This window comes from Bos taurus, chromosome 2 (genome assembly GCF_002263795.3).
Source record: "Bos taurus isolate L1 Dominette 01449 registration number 42190680 breed Hereford chromosome 2, ARS-UCD2.0, whole genome shotgun sequence".
In the NCBI taxonomy this organism is placed as follows: domain Eukaryota; kingdom Metazoa; phylum Chordata; class Mammalia; order Artiodactyla; family Bovidae; genus Bos; species Bos taurus.
This window is the reverse complement of record NC_037329.1, coordinates 14,524,128-14,540,156: the sequence shown is the minus strand read 5'-3', so window position 1 is coordinate 14,540,156 and position 16,029 is coordinate 14,524,128. Positions and strand designations below refer to the sequence as shown.

At 38.7% G+C, this 16,029-nt stretch overlaps 1 protein-coding gene across 1 annotated transcript in view; it reads left to right on the top strand.

Moving 5' to 3' along the window:
• PPP1R1C (protein phosphatase 1 regulatory inhibitor subunit 1C) overlaps positions 1-16,029 on the top strand; it is a 121,195-nt gene that overhangs the window by 54,163 nt on the left and 51,003 nt on the right. The gene's annotated exons all lie outside the window — the stretch shown is intronic.

Sequence of the window (16,029 nt, the reverse complement as noted above, 5' to 3'; positions counted from 1 at the left end):
GTTATTTGAAACCTTGTTTAACCAAGAGTGAAACAGTTGAAGAAGGAATAACTAGATATGTCTCAAAATCATAGTCTGGACGTTCAGATTTTCCAGAATAATGACAAAAGTTTCCTTTTACCCTTTCTCACATGTTTTCCTTGCAGAGATTTTTGTAGAACCCCTAATTACTCTTGCCGATGTTCACAGTTAATTATCTTTTTTTTTTTTTTTTTTCCCCAGGCTTAAGCAAAGTAGTTCTTGAATTTTGGACAGATACACTGTAAAGTGTTGCTTCATTATCCTGTGTCAGAAGCAGCTCTAAGAAACCCAATCAGACAGCTATTAGCTGTACATATAACAGCTGCTGAAATAACAACTAAGAAGGCTAGCTCAGGTTCCAGCATTCTCCCAGAGTTTCTACCCTTCTCCTCCAAATTAGAACTGCTAAAAGTACATCTAAGTGCATCCGAATTTTGACCAACATCAATTTCAGGGAAGGCTTCTTTCATTTCTCACACAAGAGTATCCCTGACATGAGGGAGAGTCCAGCAGCTCATGTTCCAGCCTGGCTCTTGGGCTGCTGGCCCAGGGGCTCATCATGCAGTCGTCCAGCTTTGTTTCAACTGCAAGAGAAGCCAGCTGAGCAGCTTACTCTGGAGTCTAGAGAGATGTCTAAATCGGGAGTGAAATTTTCCACTCTGTATTCTCTCTAGATTTGGGGCCTTTACAGAGAGGTGGGATATAAATGGACACATTAATAGCTACTTTCCATAAACTTCCTTCCTGCGCAGCTATAAAATATCATGCTTGCTTGTTCATGAGACTACAGTAAATAATGCAATCAGCATTGTAGTTCATTTCAGGGTAATTATTGAGGCTATTAGGCTTCCTTCTCTCAAGACCAGTGTAATCATTTTTGAAGATACTTTGCCTATTGTAAGCCATCTTGTACTTTTAAGACACGACAGTTTTGGCATGAATGGGCCTCAACGAAAGATATATGTTCACTCATTTAATGATTTCCTCTGTTCTATTTTGGGTTAGTTTAACTAAATAAAGACTGTTCTCATGTCCTTAGAGAATAATAGCATTAGTTTTAAAGGAAAATCTTAAAATCAAATCCCAAGGGCTCATAGTTTTCATTATATTTAGCTCTCTAATATCATAAGAATGTGGGACCCTAACATTTAAGGACATTAGTCATATTGTACATATTTTACACATATGATAATCTTTTTTTTTCATGAGTTAAAGACTTGAGAAAGCACAGAAATGCCTTCATGAGGCTATTGGGGGATAAGCCACTTAGGTCCTCATTTATTACCTGTAAATACCTAGGAGAGTCTCCTGCTTCTGATAAAAGAGAAATCAGTCCACTTGTCCCTTTAGAGACAGAAATGAATATTTCAGGACAGAATTAAGCAATAGTAACATATGGTGCATTGTGAGCACATTAAGAAACTTCAATCATAAGAAAGATGAATTAGTAAAGGAAATGTTACTGAAATGCAAAATCAATAATACAATTGCTCTGAAATGTATAATTCTTCAAATTGCAGTGGAATATGCAATTATTGAGTGTATAAATATTTGCTGGGAGAGCAAAGTAGTACCAGGAGTGATTTATAGTTCTGAAAAAAATCACTCTGACCAAATGGCCAACTAGGGTTTCGTAAATGACCCAGTGAGTAGCTAGTTAGTAAAACAAAACAAACTAGCCAGATTCCCTTCTTCTCTCATATTAGGTTCTGAGGAGTTACTGGACACAGAGGCCAAAGTGACAGGAGAGAGATGCTACATCTACCAAATGTCATTGCAATTAATGCCCAGATAGACTCATCTCCCAGCTCCTATATTCATTTATTTTTCCCCCTTTCAATTACTATGGTATTTATGGCCCCACCAGATTTCTGGAAATAGAGACATGTCCAGGTTACCTCTTATGATGAAAGTTCTATGTGAAAGTTCAGAGGTGGGCAGAGGGTAAGAAATAGAGCAGAGAAAACCATTTTAAACAGGTACGTTGTCAGGAATGATAGACTAATGACCTCCAAATTTATATCTGTAGGCCTAACGTATCTCCTGAACCTCAGACTTTCTAACTAGCTACCAATTTTTTTCACTTGAATGAATGACACTTATTGAAACGTCTTAAATTTAACACGTCCAAAACCAAACTCATTGGTTCTTTTTTGGGTTTTCCCCATCTCAATAAATCTTATGCAGCCGTCGAAAACAAAAATCTTTGCACAATCCTTGACTACTCCCCATTACCAAAGCATCATCTACTCGTGTTAGTGCTGATTTCAAGAATGACCCCTACTCTGTTTTCTGGATCTTCCATTGCTATTGCCTTGTGTGACCACCATTCTTTCTTGCCTTGGCTGCTGAAGTAGCCTACCTACTACTCTCCTGTTTCTGCTCCTGACCCTCTACAATCTAATCTCTACACACAAACCAGAGTAATTCGTCTAACTCACAGATGTGATCATGCGATCCCCTTGATCAAATCCTCAAAAACTTCCTGTCACATTCAGAATACAATGAAAAATCCAATCATGGCTTACAACTCCCTGAATGAGCTGCACTGGTCTTTCTCTTTGATCTTATCTCCTTTCATACTGCCCCTGTTCACATTAGGGTTCAATGTCATGGACTTTTTCATTATTTATAAACATCTCAAGCACACTTTCATATCAGAGCATTTGTGCTTTCCACATTTTTTGCTTGAGAAACTCTTTACCCAGTAGCCTCACAGTTGGCTCAGCTACTGTTCCCTCCTCAGAAAGGTCTTTCTCTCTTGATAACTGCCCCTCCTACCATTGCTGTCTACATCCTTACAGCGCTACCTCAATTTTTTCCATGGCCCCAATCATTAGGTACCAATAATGAGGTGTCCATGATAACAGTCTTGTTCATTTGATATTCCCAGCATCTAGTACAGTTCCTGGCACAAAACAGGTGGTCAATAAAAACTTGTTGAATAACCATAATGAATTAGGGAATTCAGCCATATTGTCATCTGCTCAGGAGAGGATGTCCCTTAAACCTTGTTCTACTAATTGTCATACTTGTGACTCTGTTTCTGCTTCTCTTTGCTTTCCACTCTCTGGTTGATCCTCTTCATCCCCTTGGTAAGTTCTTCTCCATATGCTTCTGTTTTTCTATTTTTGCTTTTCCCCACTTCCCTTCCCTCTGATCAAAGAGAAAATCTGATTTGGAAAATTAGTTACCATCAAGAATGATGCTTCAATTTTCCTGGATTCTTAACAAAGGTTATCTCATGGACCACTGGAATGATTAAGTGATTGCCTCTGACTAAAACCTGATCCTTCCAATAATTAGCTTGCGGCCAAGATGGCAGCATCATATGAAACAAACTTGGCAATGTAAATAGAAGAATCTGGACATGGTTTTCTTCCTTTAGAGATGTTTCATGATTAGATTGGAATATTGACTCTAAGAAAATAATAGCAGATTTAGCTCTTGGTCTTGCCACCTTTATAGCCACAACATTATAGTCATTCTAACTTGTCAAGCTTAAAGAGTAACTAGTATAATTACCAAATGATGTATAAAATATCACTTCCATTTTTTTCCACTGCATCTAACCTCAGAGTATTAGATTGGCTATGTTCTTTTGAAGGTTCTATTAACAATATATTAGGCTTGGGTTATAGCCAGATAATCAAAAGTTCCAGGTTTTTGCTGTAGCAAATCTAAAAACTGACCAGACTCCAGATATTCAATCACCTACGTAACATGTCTTTCTTATGTCATAGGAAGAAATCTCATGGAGATCAAATATCATGAGATCAAAATTAGCTTGTTAAAAACTACATTTTGATCTCCACAGCAAATCAATTTGTCCTTCAATATTCCCCTTCTCAAGGAGGTGCTTCTTCCTGAGTTCCGGGATTCTCTAGTGACTCTCCCTCTCCTTCACTCTCTTCATTAGTGGAGTACCAGGTCTCGTGAAGTGAACCCCATTAGTATCTCTCCCACCTTCCCCTCCTCTATTTTATCTCCAATGCCACAATAACAATTCAAATCACATTCATTTCTTATATATAAAAGGTTACTCTCCATACAGTCTCTTATCTCTACTTCCCAATTGTTTTCTACACTGTAACCAAAGTAAAAGATGCTTGCTTCTTAGAAGAAAAACAATGACAAACCCAGACAGTTTATTAAGAAGCAGAGATGTTACTTTGCCAACAAAGGTCTGTATAGTCAAAGCTATGGTTTTTCCAGTAGTCATGTGTGGATATGAGAGCTGGATAATAAAAAAGGTTGAGTGCAGAAGAATTGATTCCTTTGAACTGTGGTGCCGGAGTAGACTCTTGAGAATCCCTTGGACTGCAAGGAGATCCAACCAGTTAATCCTAAATGAAATCAACTCTGAATGTTCATTGGAAGGACTGATGCTGAAGCTTAAGCTCCTGGCCACCTGATGCAAAAAGCCAACTCATTGGAAAAGACGCTGATGCTGGGAAAGACCAAAGGCAGGAGAAGGGGATGACAGAGGATGAGATGGTTGGATGACATCACTGACTCAACGGAAATGGATTTGAGCAAATTCTGGGAGATGATGAAGAATAGCTTTTTCTGGCAGCCATACACATTGGTGACAAACAGTGAACTTATCATGAATTCAAAACCTCAAAGCTTTTTTTTCATGTACTGCTTTAAAGCCATATTATTTATAATGTATTTCTCATTTTACATCTTTTCTTAGCCAAAAAGCAACACAGTGCTATCATATCAACTGAATTTCATTTTCTCAGAATCAGTTGTCACAGGAACATGTCATAATTCATATAATGATTCCATCACCTATTCTACTCTATTTTCTATCATCTCAATTGTTCTGTCACCCTCAGATTATATATTTTATTTTTGGTCTTTTTATCTACATCTGTAATAGACATATCAAACAGAACAGGGCAAAGAAAAGTCTGTAGCACACTTATCTCTCTCTAGTTGACACTGATCCCCCTGAAGGCCACCATTCAACAAGTTATCAAATAGACCTCTTATGTCAAGATTACATCCCTTAAAACCAGAGGATATTATGAACACTCTCATTAGACTGATATATTTCAGATATGGTGTGTTGACCATGTAAGTCATAAATTTGTAATGTATATTATGCATAAAATGACAAGCTTAAGTTTGCATAAGAAACAGACTTACTTTTCCATTACCCTGTGTGATATAGTGCTTTATAATTGTGTAAGTAGAAAGTTCTGAAGATTATCAGAAAAATGATAGCTGACTACTGAATACCCACATGACTTCTCTGGTGTTTACATGGTGGTCAGCCCTGTAATTTACAGAACAGTCAATTAAATTATTTTTGGATAGCTTGAATCATGTTTTCAGAAAAGCAAAGTAGGTTTGAATCTTGAGGCAGGAAATGGCTGACACATTTCCACCCCCATTGTTCATGTGTGTGTGTGTGTGTGTGTGTGTGTGTGTGTGTGTGTTTTACTGGAAGGCAAATGCCTTCAAGTAAAGACAGCAAAGCAAGCACCATTGATTTAAAAGGAAATCTGAACATGAAACAAATCGACCGACTGAAAAACTGCTTTGTATAGCAGGTTTATTATATCATGTTCAGTTCAGTCACTCAGTCGTGTCCAACTCTTTGAGACCCCATGGGCTGCAGCATGCCAGGCCTCCCTGTCCGTCACCAACTCTCGGAGTTTACTCAAACTCATCTCCATTCACTCGGTGCTACCATCCAACCATCTCATTCTCTGTCGTCCCCTTCTCTTCCTGCCTTCAGTCTTTCCCAGCATCAGAGTCTTTTCAAATGAGTCAGCTCTTGGCATCAGGTGGCCAAAGTATTGGAGTTTCAGCTTCAGTATCAGTCCTGCCAATGAACACTCAGGACTGATCTCCTTTAGGATGGACTGGTTGAATCTCCTTGCAGTTCAAGGGACTCTCAAGAGTCTTCTCCAACAAACTGTCAATTCTTTGGTGCTCAGCCTTCTTCACAGTCCAACTCTCACATCCATACATGACCACTGGAAAAACCATAGCCTTGACTAGACGGGCCTTTGTTGGCAAAGTGATGTCTCTGCTTTTGAATATGCTGTTTAGGTTGGTTAGGTTGGTCGAGGTTGCCTAGGTTCATGAAGAGTATGAAAAGACCATTAGTAGCCTGGAAAATCCCATGGAAGGAGGAGCCTGGTAGGCTGCAATCCATGGGATTGCTAGGAGTCAGACACGACTGAGCGGCTTCACTTTCACTTTTCACTTTCTTGCGTTGGAGAAGGAAATGCCAACCCACTCCAGTGTTCTTGCCTGGAGAATCCCAGGGATGAGGGAGCCTGGTGGGCTGCCGTCTCTGGGGTCACATAGAGTTGGACATGACTGAAGCAACTTAGCAGCAGCAGCAGCAGCAGCATGAGATTGGTGCAAATGTAATTGTAGTTTTGCATTGTTGCAATTTGCCTTTTGACACTGAACAGTTCAGTGACTGAACTGAACATGATATAATAAACCTGCTATACAAAGCAGTTTTTCAGTCGGTCGATTTGTTTCATGTTCAGATTTCCTTTTAAATCAATGGTGCTTGCTTTGCTGTCTTTAGTTGAAGGCATTTGCCTTTCAGTAAAACACACACACACACACATGAACAATGGGGGTGGAAATGTGTCAGCCATTTTATGTATAACATAAAATTATGTTATACATAATTTTAATGTGTATTTCTTAATTATGTTTTTTTGCTAGTGACTTGTATTACTTGCTGTTTATTTTATATTTATTTTAGACTATGGAAATGATGTTAGACAAAAAGCAAATTTGAAAGATTTTCTTATTTGAGTTCAAAATGGGTTGTAAAGCACCAGAGACAACTCACAACATCAATAACACATTTGGCCCAGAAACTGCTAACAAGTGTACAGTGGTGGTTCAAGAAGTTTTCCAAAGGAGACGACAGCCTTGAAGATGAGTGTAGTGGCTGGCCATTCAGAAGGTGACAACGATCAAATGAGAGCAATCATCAAAGCTAATCCTCTTAAAAACTGTATGAGAAATTGCTGAAAAACAGAATGTCAGTCATTCTATGGTCATTCCGCATTTGAAGCAAATTGGAAACGTGAAAAAGTTTGTAAGTGTGTGCCTCATGAGCTGACCGCAAACCAAAAAATTTGTCACTTTGAAGTGTCTTCTCTTATTCTACGCAACAACAAGCCATTTCTCAACTGGATTGTGATGTGCAATGAAAAGTGAATTTTATACAACAACCAGCAACAACCAGCTTCAGTGGTTGGACCGAGTAAAAGCCCCAAGGCACTTCCCAAAGACACACTTGCACAAAAATAGGTCATGGTAACGGTGTGGTGGTCTGCTGCTGGTCTGACCCACTACAGCTTTCTGAATCCAGTGAAACCATTACATCTGAGAAGACGTATGCTCAGTAAATTGATGAGATTCACTAAAAACTGCAATGCCTGAAACTGGCATTGGTCAACAGAAAGGGCCCACTTCTTTTCCACAACAACCTCTGACCACAAGTCACACAACCATAGCTTCAAAAGTTGGATGAATTGGGCTACGAAGGCTTGCCACATATTCACCTGATCTCTCACCTACCTACTGCCACTTCTTCAAGCATCTTGACAACTTTTTGCAGGGAAAGCACTTCCACAACCAGCAGGAGGAAGAAAATGCTTTTGAAGAATTTGTCAAATCCTAAAGCATGGATTTTTATGCTACAGGAATAATCAAACTTATGTCTTGTTGGCAAAAATGTGTTGAGTGTAATGATTCCTATTTTGAATGATAAAGATGTGTTATGAGCCTAGTTATAATAATTTAAAATCATGATCCAAAATTGCAATTACTTTTGCACCAACCTAACACATTACCATTTTTAACACTTAAAGGCTGTATATTGTTACCCTGTTTATTTAACTTCTATGCAGAGTACATCATGACAAACGCTGGACTGGAAGAAACACAAGCTGGAATCAAGATTGCCGGGAGAAATATCAATAACCTCAGATATACAGATGACACCACCCTGATGGCAGAAGGTGAAGAGGAACTAAAAAGCCTTTTGATGAAAGTGAAAGAGGAGAGTGAAAAGTTGGCTTAAAGCTCAACATTCAGAAAACAAAGATCATCGCATGCGGTCCCATCACTTCATGGGAAATAGATGGGGAAACAGTGGAAACAGTGGCTGACTTTATTTTTCTGGGCTCCAAAATCACTGCAGATGGTGACTGCAGCCATGAAATTAAAAGACGCTTACTCCTTGGAAGGAAAGTTATGACCAACCTAGACAGCATATTGAAAAGCAGAGACATTACTTTGCCAACAAAGGTTCGTCTAGTCAAGGCTATGGTTTTTCCTATGGTCACGTATAGATGTGAGAGTTGGACTGTGAAGAAGGCTGAGCGCCGAAGAATTGATGCTTTTGAACTGTGGTGTTGGAGAAGACTCTTGAGAGTCCCTTGGACTGCAAGGAGATCCAACCAGTCCATTCTGAAGGAGAGCAGCCCTGGGATTTCTTTGGAAGGAATGATGCTGAAGCTGAAACTCCAGTGCTTTGGCCACCTCATGCGAAGAGTTGACTCATTGGAAAAGACTCTGATGCTGGGATGGATTGGGGGCAGGAGGAGAAGGGAACGACAGAGGACGAGATGGCTGGATGGCATCATTGACTCGATGGACGTGAGTCTGAGTGAACTCCGGGAGTTGGTGATGGACGGGGAGGCCTGGCGTGCTGCGATTCATGGGGTCGCAAAGAGTCGGACACGACTGAGCGACTGATCTGAAGATTTTTCATGAACTTCTGAAAACATCTGCTTCCTCTCATTCTTCATAATTTCTTTAAGGGAAAAGTTTAGCTACTTCAGTGTCCAGAGATTGTTCTTCTAATATGTCCAGTAGATCTTCTCTGAATGTTTATGGCATTGAAACTCCTACTTTTTTTTCTCCAAGGATGGCTATGATCTTGATACTTTATCTCAATTTGATCACTGTCTTTCACAATAGAGCAATAGATGCAAATAAGGAATACCCCATAGAAGGAAATAGATCATACTGGCTGAAGAAAAAGGCTAACACAGTTTTGGAGGATGACAGTGACAATGATTTTGGAGGATGTTATGTACAGTGGCAAAGATGTGCCATGTAATATTCAGTTCAGTTCTAGTTCAGTTCCTCAGTCATGTCTGACACTCTGCAACCCCATGGACTGCAGCACATCAGGCTTCCCTGTCCATCACCAACTCCCAGAGCTTGCTCAAATTCATGTCCATAGAGTCAGTGATGCCATCCAACCATTTCATCCTCTGTCATTCCCTTCTCTTCCTGCCTTCAATCTTTCCCAGAATCAGGGTCTTTTCAAATGAGTTAGTTCTTCCCATCAGATGGCCAATGTATTACAGTTTCAGCTTCGGCATCAGTCCTTCCAGTGACTACTGAGGACTGATTTCCTCTAGGATTGACTGGTCGGATCTCCTTTAAGTCTAAGGTACTCTCAAAAGTCTTCTCCAACACCACAGTTTAAAAACATCAATTCTTTGCTGTTCAGCTTTCTTTATAGTCCAACTCTCACATCCATACATGACTACTGGAAAAACCATAGCTTTGACTAGATGGACCTTTGTTGGCAAAGTAATGTTTCTGCTTTTTAATATGCTCTCTAGTTTGGCCATAGCTTTTCTTCCAAGGAATAAGCGTCTTTTAATTTCATGGCTACAGTCACCATCTGCAGTGATTTTGGAGACCAAGAAAATAAAATCTGTCACTGTTTCCATTGTTTCCCCATCTATTTCCCATGAAGTGATGGGACCAGAGGCCATGATCTTAGTTTTCTGAATGTTGAGTTTTAAGACAACTTTTTCACTCTCCTCTTTCATTTTCATCAAGATGTTCTTTAGTTCTTTGCTTTCTGCCACAAGGGTAGTGTTATTCATATCTGAAGTTACTGATATTTCTTCTGGCATTCTTGACCCAGCTTGGGCTTCATCCATTCGGCATTTTGTACTATGTACTCAGCATATAAGTTAAATAAGCAGGGTGACAATATACAGACTGATATACTCCTTTCGCAATTTGGAACCAGTCTGTTGTTCCATGTCCGGTTCTAACTGTTGCTTCTTGACCTGCATACAGATTTCTCAGGAGGCAGGTCAGATGATCTGGTATTCCCATCTCTTGAAGAATTTTCCACAGTTTGTTGTGATCCACACAGACAAAGGCTTTGGAGTAGTCAATAAAGCAGAAGTAGATTTTTGAGGAGAACTCTCTTGTTTTTTCTATGATCCAACAGATGTTGGCAATTTGATATCTGGTCCCTCTGCCTTTTCTAAATCTAGCTTGAACATCTGGAAGTTTACAGTTCAAGTACTGTTGAAGCCTTGAAGAATTCTGAGCATTATTTTGCTAGTATGTGAGATGAGTGTAATTGTGCAGTAGTTTGAGCATTCTTTGGCATTGACTTTCTTTAAGATTGGAATGAAAACGGACCATTTCCAGTCCTGTGGCCACTGCTCAGTATTCTAAATTTGCTGGCATATTGAGTGCAGCACTTTCACAGCATCATCTTTGAGAATTTGAAGTAGCTCAGTTGGAATTCTATCACCTCCACTAGCTTTTTTCATAGTGATGCTTCCTAAGGCCCACTTGACTTTGCATTCCAGGATGTCTGGGTCTAGGTGAATGATCTTACCATCGTGGTTAGCTGGGTCATGAAGATCTTTTTTGTATAGTTCTTCTGTGTGTTATCTTGCCACCTCTTCTTAGTATCTTCTGCTTCTGTTAGGTCCATACCATTTCTATCCTTTATTGTGCCCATCTTTGCATGAAGTGTTCCCTTGGTATCTCTAATTTTATTGAAGAAATCTCTAATCTTTCCCATTCTATTGTTTTCCTCTATTTCTTTGAATTGTTCATTGAGGAAGGCTTTCTTATCTCTCCTTGCTATTCTTTGGAACTCTGAATTCAAATGGGTATATCTTTCCTTTTCTCCTTTGCCTTTAGCTTCTCTTCTCAGCTGTTTGTAAGGCCTCCTCAGACAACCATTTTGCCTTTCTGCGTTTCTTTTTCTTGGGAATGGTCTTGATCCCCGCCTCCTGTACAATGTCATGAACCTCTGTCCATAGTTCTTCAGGCACTCTATCAGATCTAATCCCTTCAATCTATTTGTCATTTCCACTGTATTATTGTAAGAGATTTGATTTAGGTCATACCTGAATGATCTACTGGTTTTCCTTATTTTCTTCAATTTAAGTCTGAATTTTGCAATAAGGAGTTCATGATTGAAGCCACAGTCAGCTCCTTGTCTTATTTTTGCTGACTGTATAGAGCCATGTAATTAAGTGCCAGTTAACTTTCAAATTGGGGCTTCCTGGGTGGTTCAGTGGTAAAGGATCTGCCTGTCAATGCAAAAGATGCTAGTTTGATCCCTTGGTCAGGAAGACCCTTGGGGAAGAAAATGGCAACCCACTCCTGTATTCTTGCTTGGGAAAGCCCCATGGACTAGGGGGCCTAGGGGGCTACAGTTCCTGGAGTCACAAAGGTGTTGGTCATGACTTGGTGACTAAATAACAACAGTGTTAAGATCTATTTTGAGTAATTATTTGAGTGTTGAATTTAGAGTCAGGCGCACCCCTCCTTGTTTCCCCTGATTCTGCAGAATGGCAGAATAAAGCCCAGTGGTGAGACGAAGGAGGGACGAAAGGTCTTGGAGATGAATAAAACATTGCCAGAGCTGTGCTCTCTTCCCAGTAGGAACTGAAGAGTCAGAGTTAGGGGTGCCTGATCCTCCTAAGCATGTGGACAACCAAACCTTGCAACATTCACTCCACTTATATTTGTACCAGTCTCAGGTAGACTTGTGGAGCTGGTCTTAGACCTTTTACTTACTTTGTAACAAAATTCTCCTTTGCTTCTTTTCACCAGCCTCCTCTTCTCAGACATCACATCCCTCTTTTTCCCAGCTAACTTAACAGTCCTCTCAGAGGTACTAATGTTTAAATTAAATAAATACTATATTTCAAAAAAGCATAAGAACAAAGTGATGGTTAATGGTCAATTTGGAGTGCTAAACACAATCATGCAATAAACATTTCTAGCCAGATAGATGAGCAGAAAATCATATAAATGCAGCCTATAATTTGGCAATGTAGGTAGGCTAACAATGATTATATAGAATTATGATCAATTCACTCTTCCTGAATTGACATCCTCTTCTAAGTGTGCTGAAAAACAAAAATTCTCAAGAGGAATAGACCAGCCATAATATCCTATTTTCATCAGCCCCTGCATGTTGAAAAGTCAGGGAGAGAAGATAACAAGATCTTTTAGCTTCTCATTAGAGTATCTTCACCACATTGCATTCCTTTTTTTAAACATTTCTTTTCCTCTGTGGTTGTTCTCCAGATATTCCTCACATCTGCCTTTCTGAATCTTGGCTTTTTTGTCCACGCTGGCTCAGTTTATTTACTGCATAGGGTGGGGTTTATTTATGCAACTCAAGAAACATTTTAACAGATTTCCAGATAACACAGAACATTCTAAATATATACAATTTTTTTTTAAACCAAATCTGCTTCTATTTCTAGATCTACTTCCTTCACTTCTCTTCAGTTTATTTCACTAAGTTCTATGTTAATCTTTTCCTCATTTCTTTGAATTCAGAAGGTTGGGTCAGATTGGAGAACTGATCTGAGAATGTATCTTTCTTGAAAGTCACTAAGATGTCTTCTTTTCTGACATCAGCACTGAGAGAGAGTGATACAAGAGGAAAATATCAGCAAGTATGAGTGCATTTAATATTTTATAGCATTGTCATAGATTATTAGGTTGAAAGACTGAAAGATTCTTGAGATAAATTAAACTGCCAGTTCGAAATTTGAGACAGGAAACTTAATCTCATGTGGTGCCAATTAAACTTTGATGAGGAAACCACTATTCATCAATATGGTTTCATTTGTGTGTCCGTATATATTTACACCTATTTTAATCTTAATCTTTTACATTTATATTCTTCTATTTAAATAACGTGCAACTTTTAAAATGGCTTCCTATCTTAGAAGTAGGGGAAGAGATGAACTTTTGTATTTAGTTGGAACAGATAAACCAAGACCCAGTATCTCTACATGTTCCCCAAGTCTGAAAATGGTAAAATTCAGTTGTATAAGCAGTAGAAATGTACTGCCACACATCACATATGAGCCTCCAGGCATGGCCTTAAAGCTATGTGGCTGCAGAGATTCAAGGCAAAATCCACACCTCTGAGAGACCAGTCTGGAAAAGCAACACACAAATGGACAGGTAGAGCACACCATGGTAAATCCTTGTACAGGGATTTGAGCAGTTAGCAGTGGATGTGAGGAGAGTCACACTAGGTCTGGGGGAACCAGAGGGTGAGGCCCTTTAGATTATAGAAGGAAGAGTCATGTTTACAAATGTCTGTGAGTTAAATGGACTGTGTCATGGAAATGTAGAACACACTGCTCCCTATTTTCATTCCTTCTGTTCACATAAACTCACAAAACATTTAAGATGATACCATGATGTAGACAGTTAAATCCTATATGGATTATCACAAATTACTTTGCTGTCATGCAAAGTCTGAAAAGGCTCCACTAATGGACTAAATAGACATCACTTTTCAATGCATTTGGAAATCCTTGTGCATTTGATTCCATCTTTAAAAGTCTGGTTCATATCTTTCCTCTCAATAACATTACTTTTAAAACACAGTAAATTCCAACTCAAATTATACTATTTAAAAAATAAACTCTGTATTTTAGAACAGTGTTATATTTACAGGAAAACTGATAATACAGAGAGCTCCCATATATGCTGTATCCAGTTTTTCCTATGATGTACATATCATATTAATATGGTACGTTTTTTACAATTACCAAACCAATATTGATTCATTATTATTAACTAAGGTCCATATTGTATTTACATTTGTTTAGCTTTTGCCTAATGTCCTTTTTCTGATATAGGAACCCATCCAGGATGCCACCTTAATTCATTATCATGTTTCCTTAGGCTTTTCTTGGTTGTGACAGTGTCTCAGAATTTCCTTGTTTCTAATGACCTTGACAGTTTTGAGGAGTACTGGTTAGGTATGTTCTGGAATATCCCTCTAAAGGGATTTGTCTGATGTTTTTCTCATAACCAGACTGGGGTTGTGGGTTTTGAGGAGAAAGACTGTAGATATAAAGTGACCATGTCATCATAGGATATCAAGGGTACATGCTATGAACCAGACTTATCACTGTTGATGCTGACCTTGATCCACTTGGCGGAGGTGGTTGCCTGGTGTCTCCCCACTACGCAGTACTGTTTTGGTTTTGTTTTCTAATCTCTTTTCCATATTTTTTACTTTGAAAGGAAGTCACTGTGTAGTTCACACTCAAGGAGTGGGAAGTTTTATGCCACCTCCTTGGAAAAAAGTATCTACATAAAATTATTTTGTAAATATAATTTTTAGACTAAATTACAAATAAATAACGATTTGGAATCCATTTTGCATGGAACATTGGTCACATCCTCCATTTATTTACTTATTCAATCATTTATTTTCATCAGCATGAACTCACGGATATTTATTTAATACTCTGGGTTACAACTCAGTACTACTTTATTTTGTTGCTCACACCATTATTACAGGGCTTCTTGTTTGCTTGTTTGTTTTAGCATATTCTTACTTTCTGACACTACAAAACACTCTAGGCTCATTTGTATATTTTCTGCCCCACTCTTAGAGGATCAGCTATTTCTTCAAGGAGCCCTCAATTTACAATTTTTATTTTTATTTGAATTACTATACTGTAAAATATATGTTTGTATCAGTACATAGTTACTAAAAATAGAGAAATCTATCTCCTGCTCTGCTGAAGTGTATGTGCATTATATCCAGTAGTGTTTTGGAGGGTTAATGCCACACTATCAGCATGCTAAGATATACACACGCCACTGTTATCAACCCTAGTGGGGGTTCCAGGAAGAAAAAAAAAAAAGCCTATTAGTAGTGCAGGCAGATGTTGTCTGTAGGGCTTGTCTTCCTTCATTTAATACCTAATACAGTGTTGTCCCCTGATGTTTTCAGGGATGAGATTTGTACTGCTTCTTCATAGATGCAGAATTGGTAACAGGTTTGCAGCCTTCTTGGAGACTAGCTGTTTGCTTTACTTAAAGATCTTAAAGAGCAATGTATAAATACCCTATATTTTTGCAGTGCTTCAGTATACACAATGTATTTTTGTATAGTTTATTTTTTATAGGAAACCAAGTAGGATCTTTTATTTCCGAGGAAAGAGAGGCTCACAGAAGAGCAGGGTTCCCATGTTTAATGTCACTCTCCTTTACAAGGTCAATTAGTGACTGGAGCACTTTTTGCTTTTCTGTTGGGTCAGTATTTTTCCCATTGACCAATAGATCCTATTTGCCCTAATTAAAATCCAAAGATCCTTCAGCCTTATAACTCAATGAAGTTTTTACAGAATCTTTTATACAAAAGTTCCTACATAATTTTTATATTTCAGCTCACATTATAGACCTATATGTAATAACAATGTACTCAAACTAAATTTGCCTTAATATTCTCTCTCTCCAATCTGCCTATCCCCACCCCTGAGAGCTGACCACACAAATCTGACCCTGTGAATTTTTGTTTATAACCCTTCAAATGCACACCCATCCCTTTAGGACAAGGCACTGGAAATAATTTGCAGGGCTGTTTGTGATCTGGCCGTTCCCTGTGTAGGCCCACCTCCCACCACATCTTCTTTAATCTCAAAATGCAGCAATACTGAGCTACATTTAATTTCCTAGAAAACAACAGTGGTTTCTGGCCTCCACATTTGTTCTGTAGGTTCATTTGCATTAACGTTCTCTCTCTCAGCCCCCTACTTCTAAATCTTTTAATTTTTAACTTTGAGATTCAGAATGCACTATACGTAATTTTTTTGTGCATGGTACAGTAATACATTCTAGCTAGACTGAATTCCTTGGAAACAGGGCCAATGTCTTTTTGTCTTTAAGAAGTATTCTTAT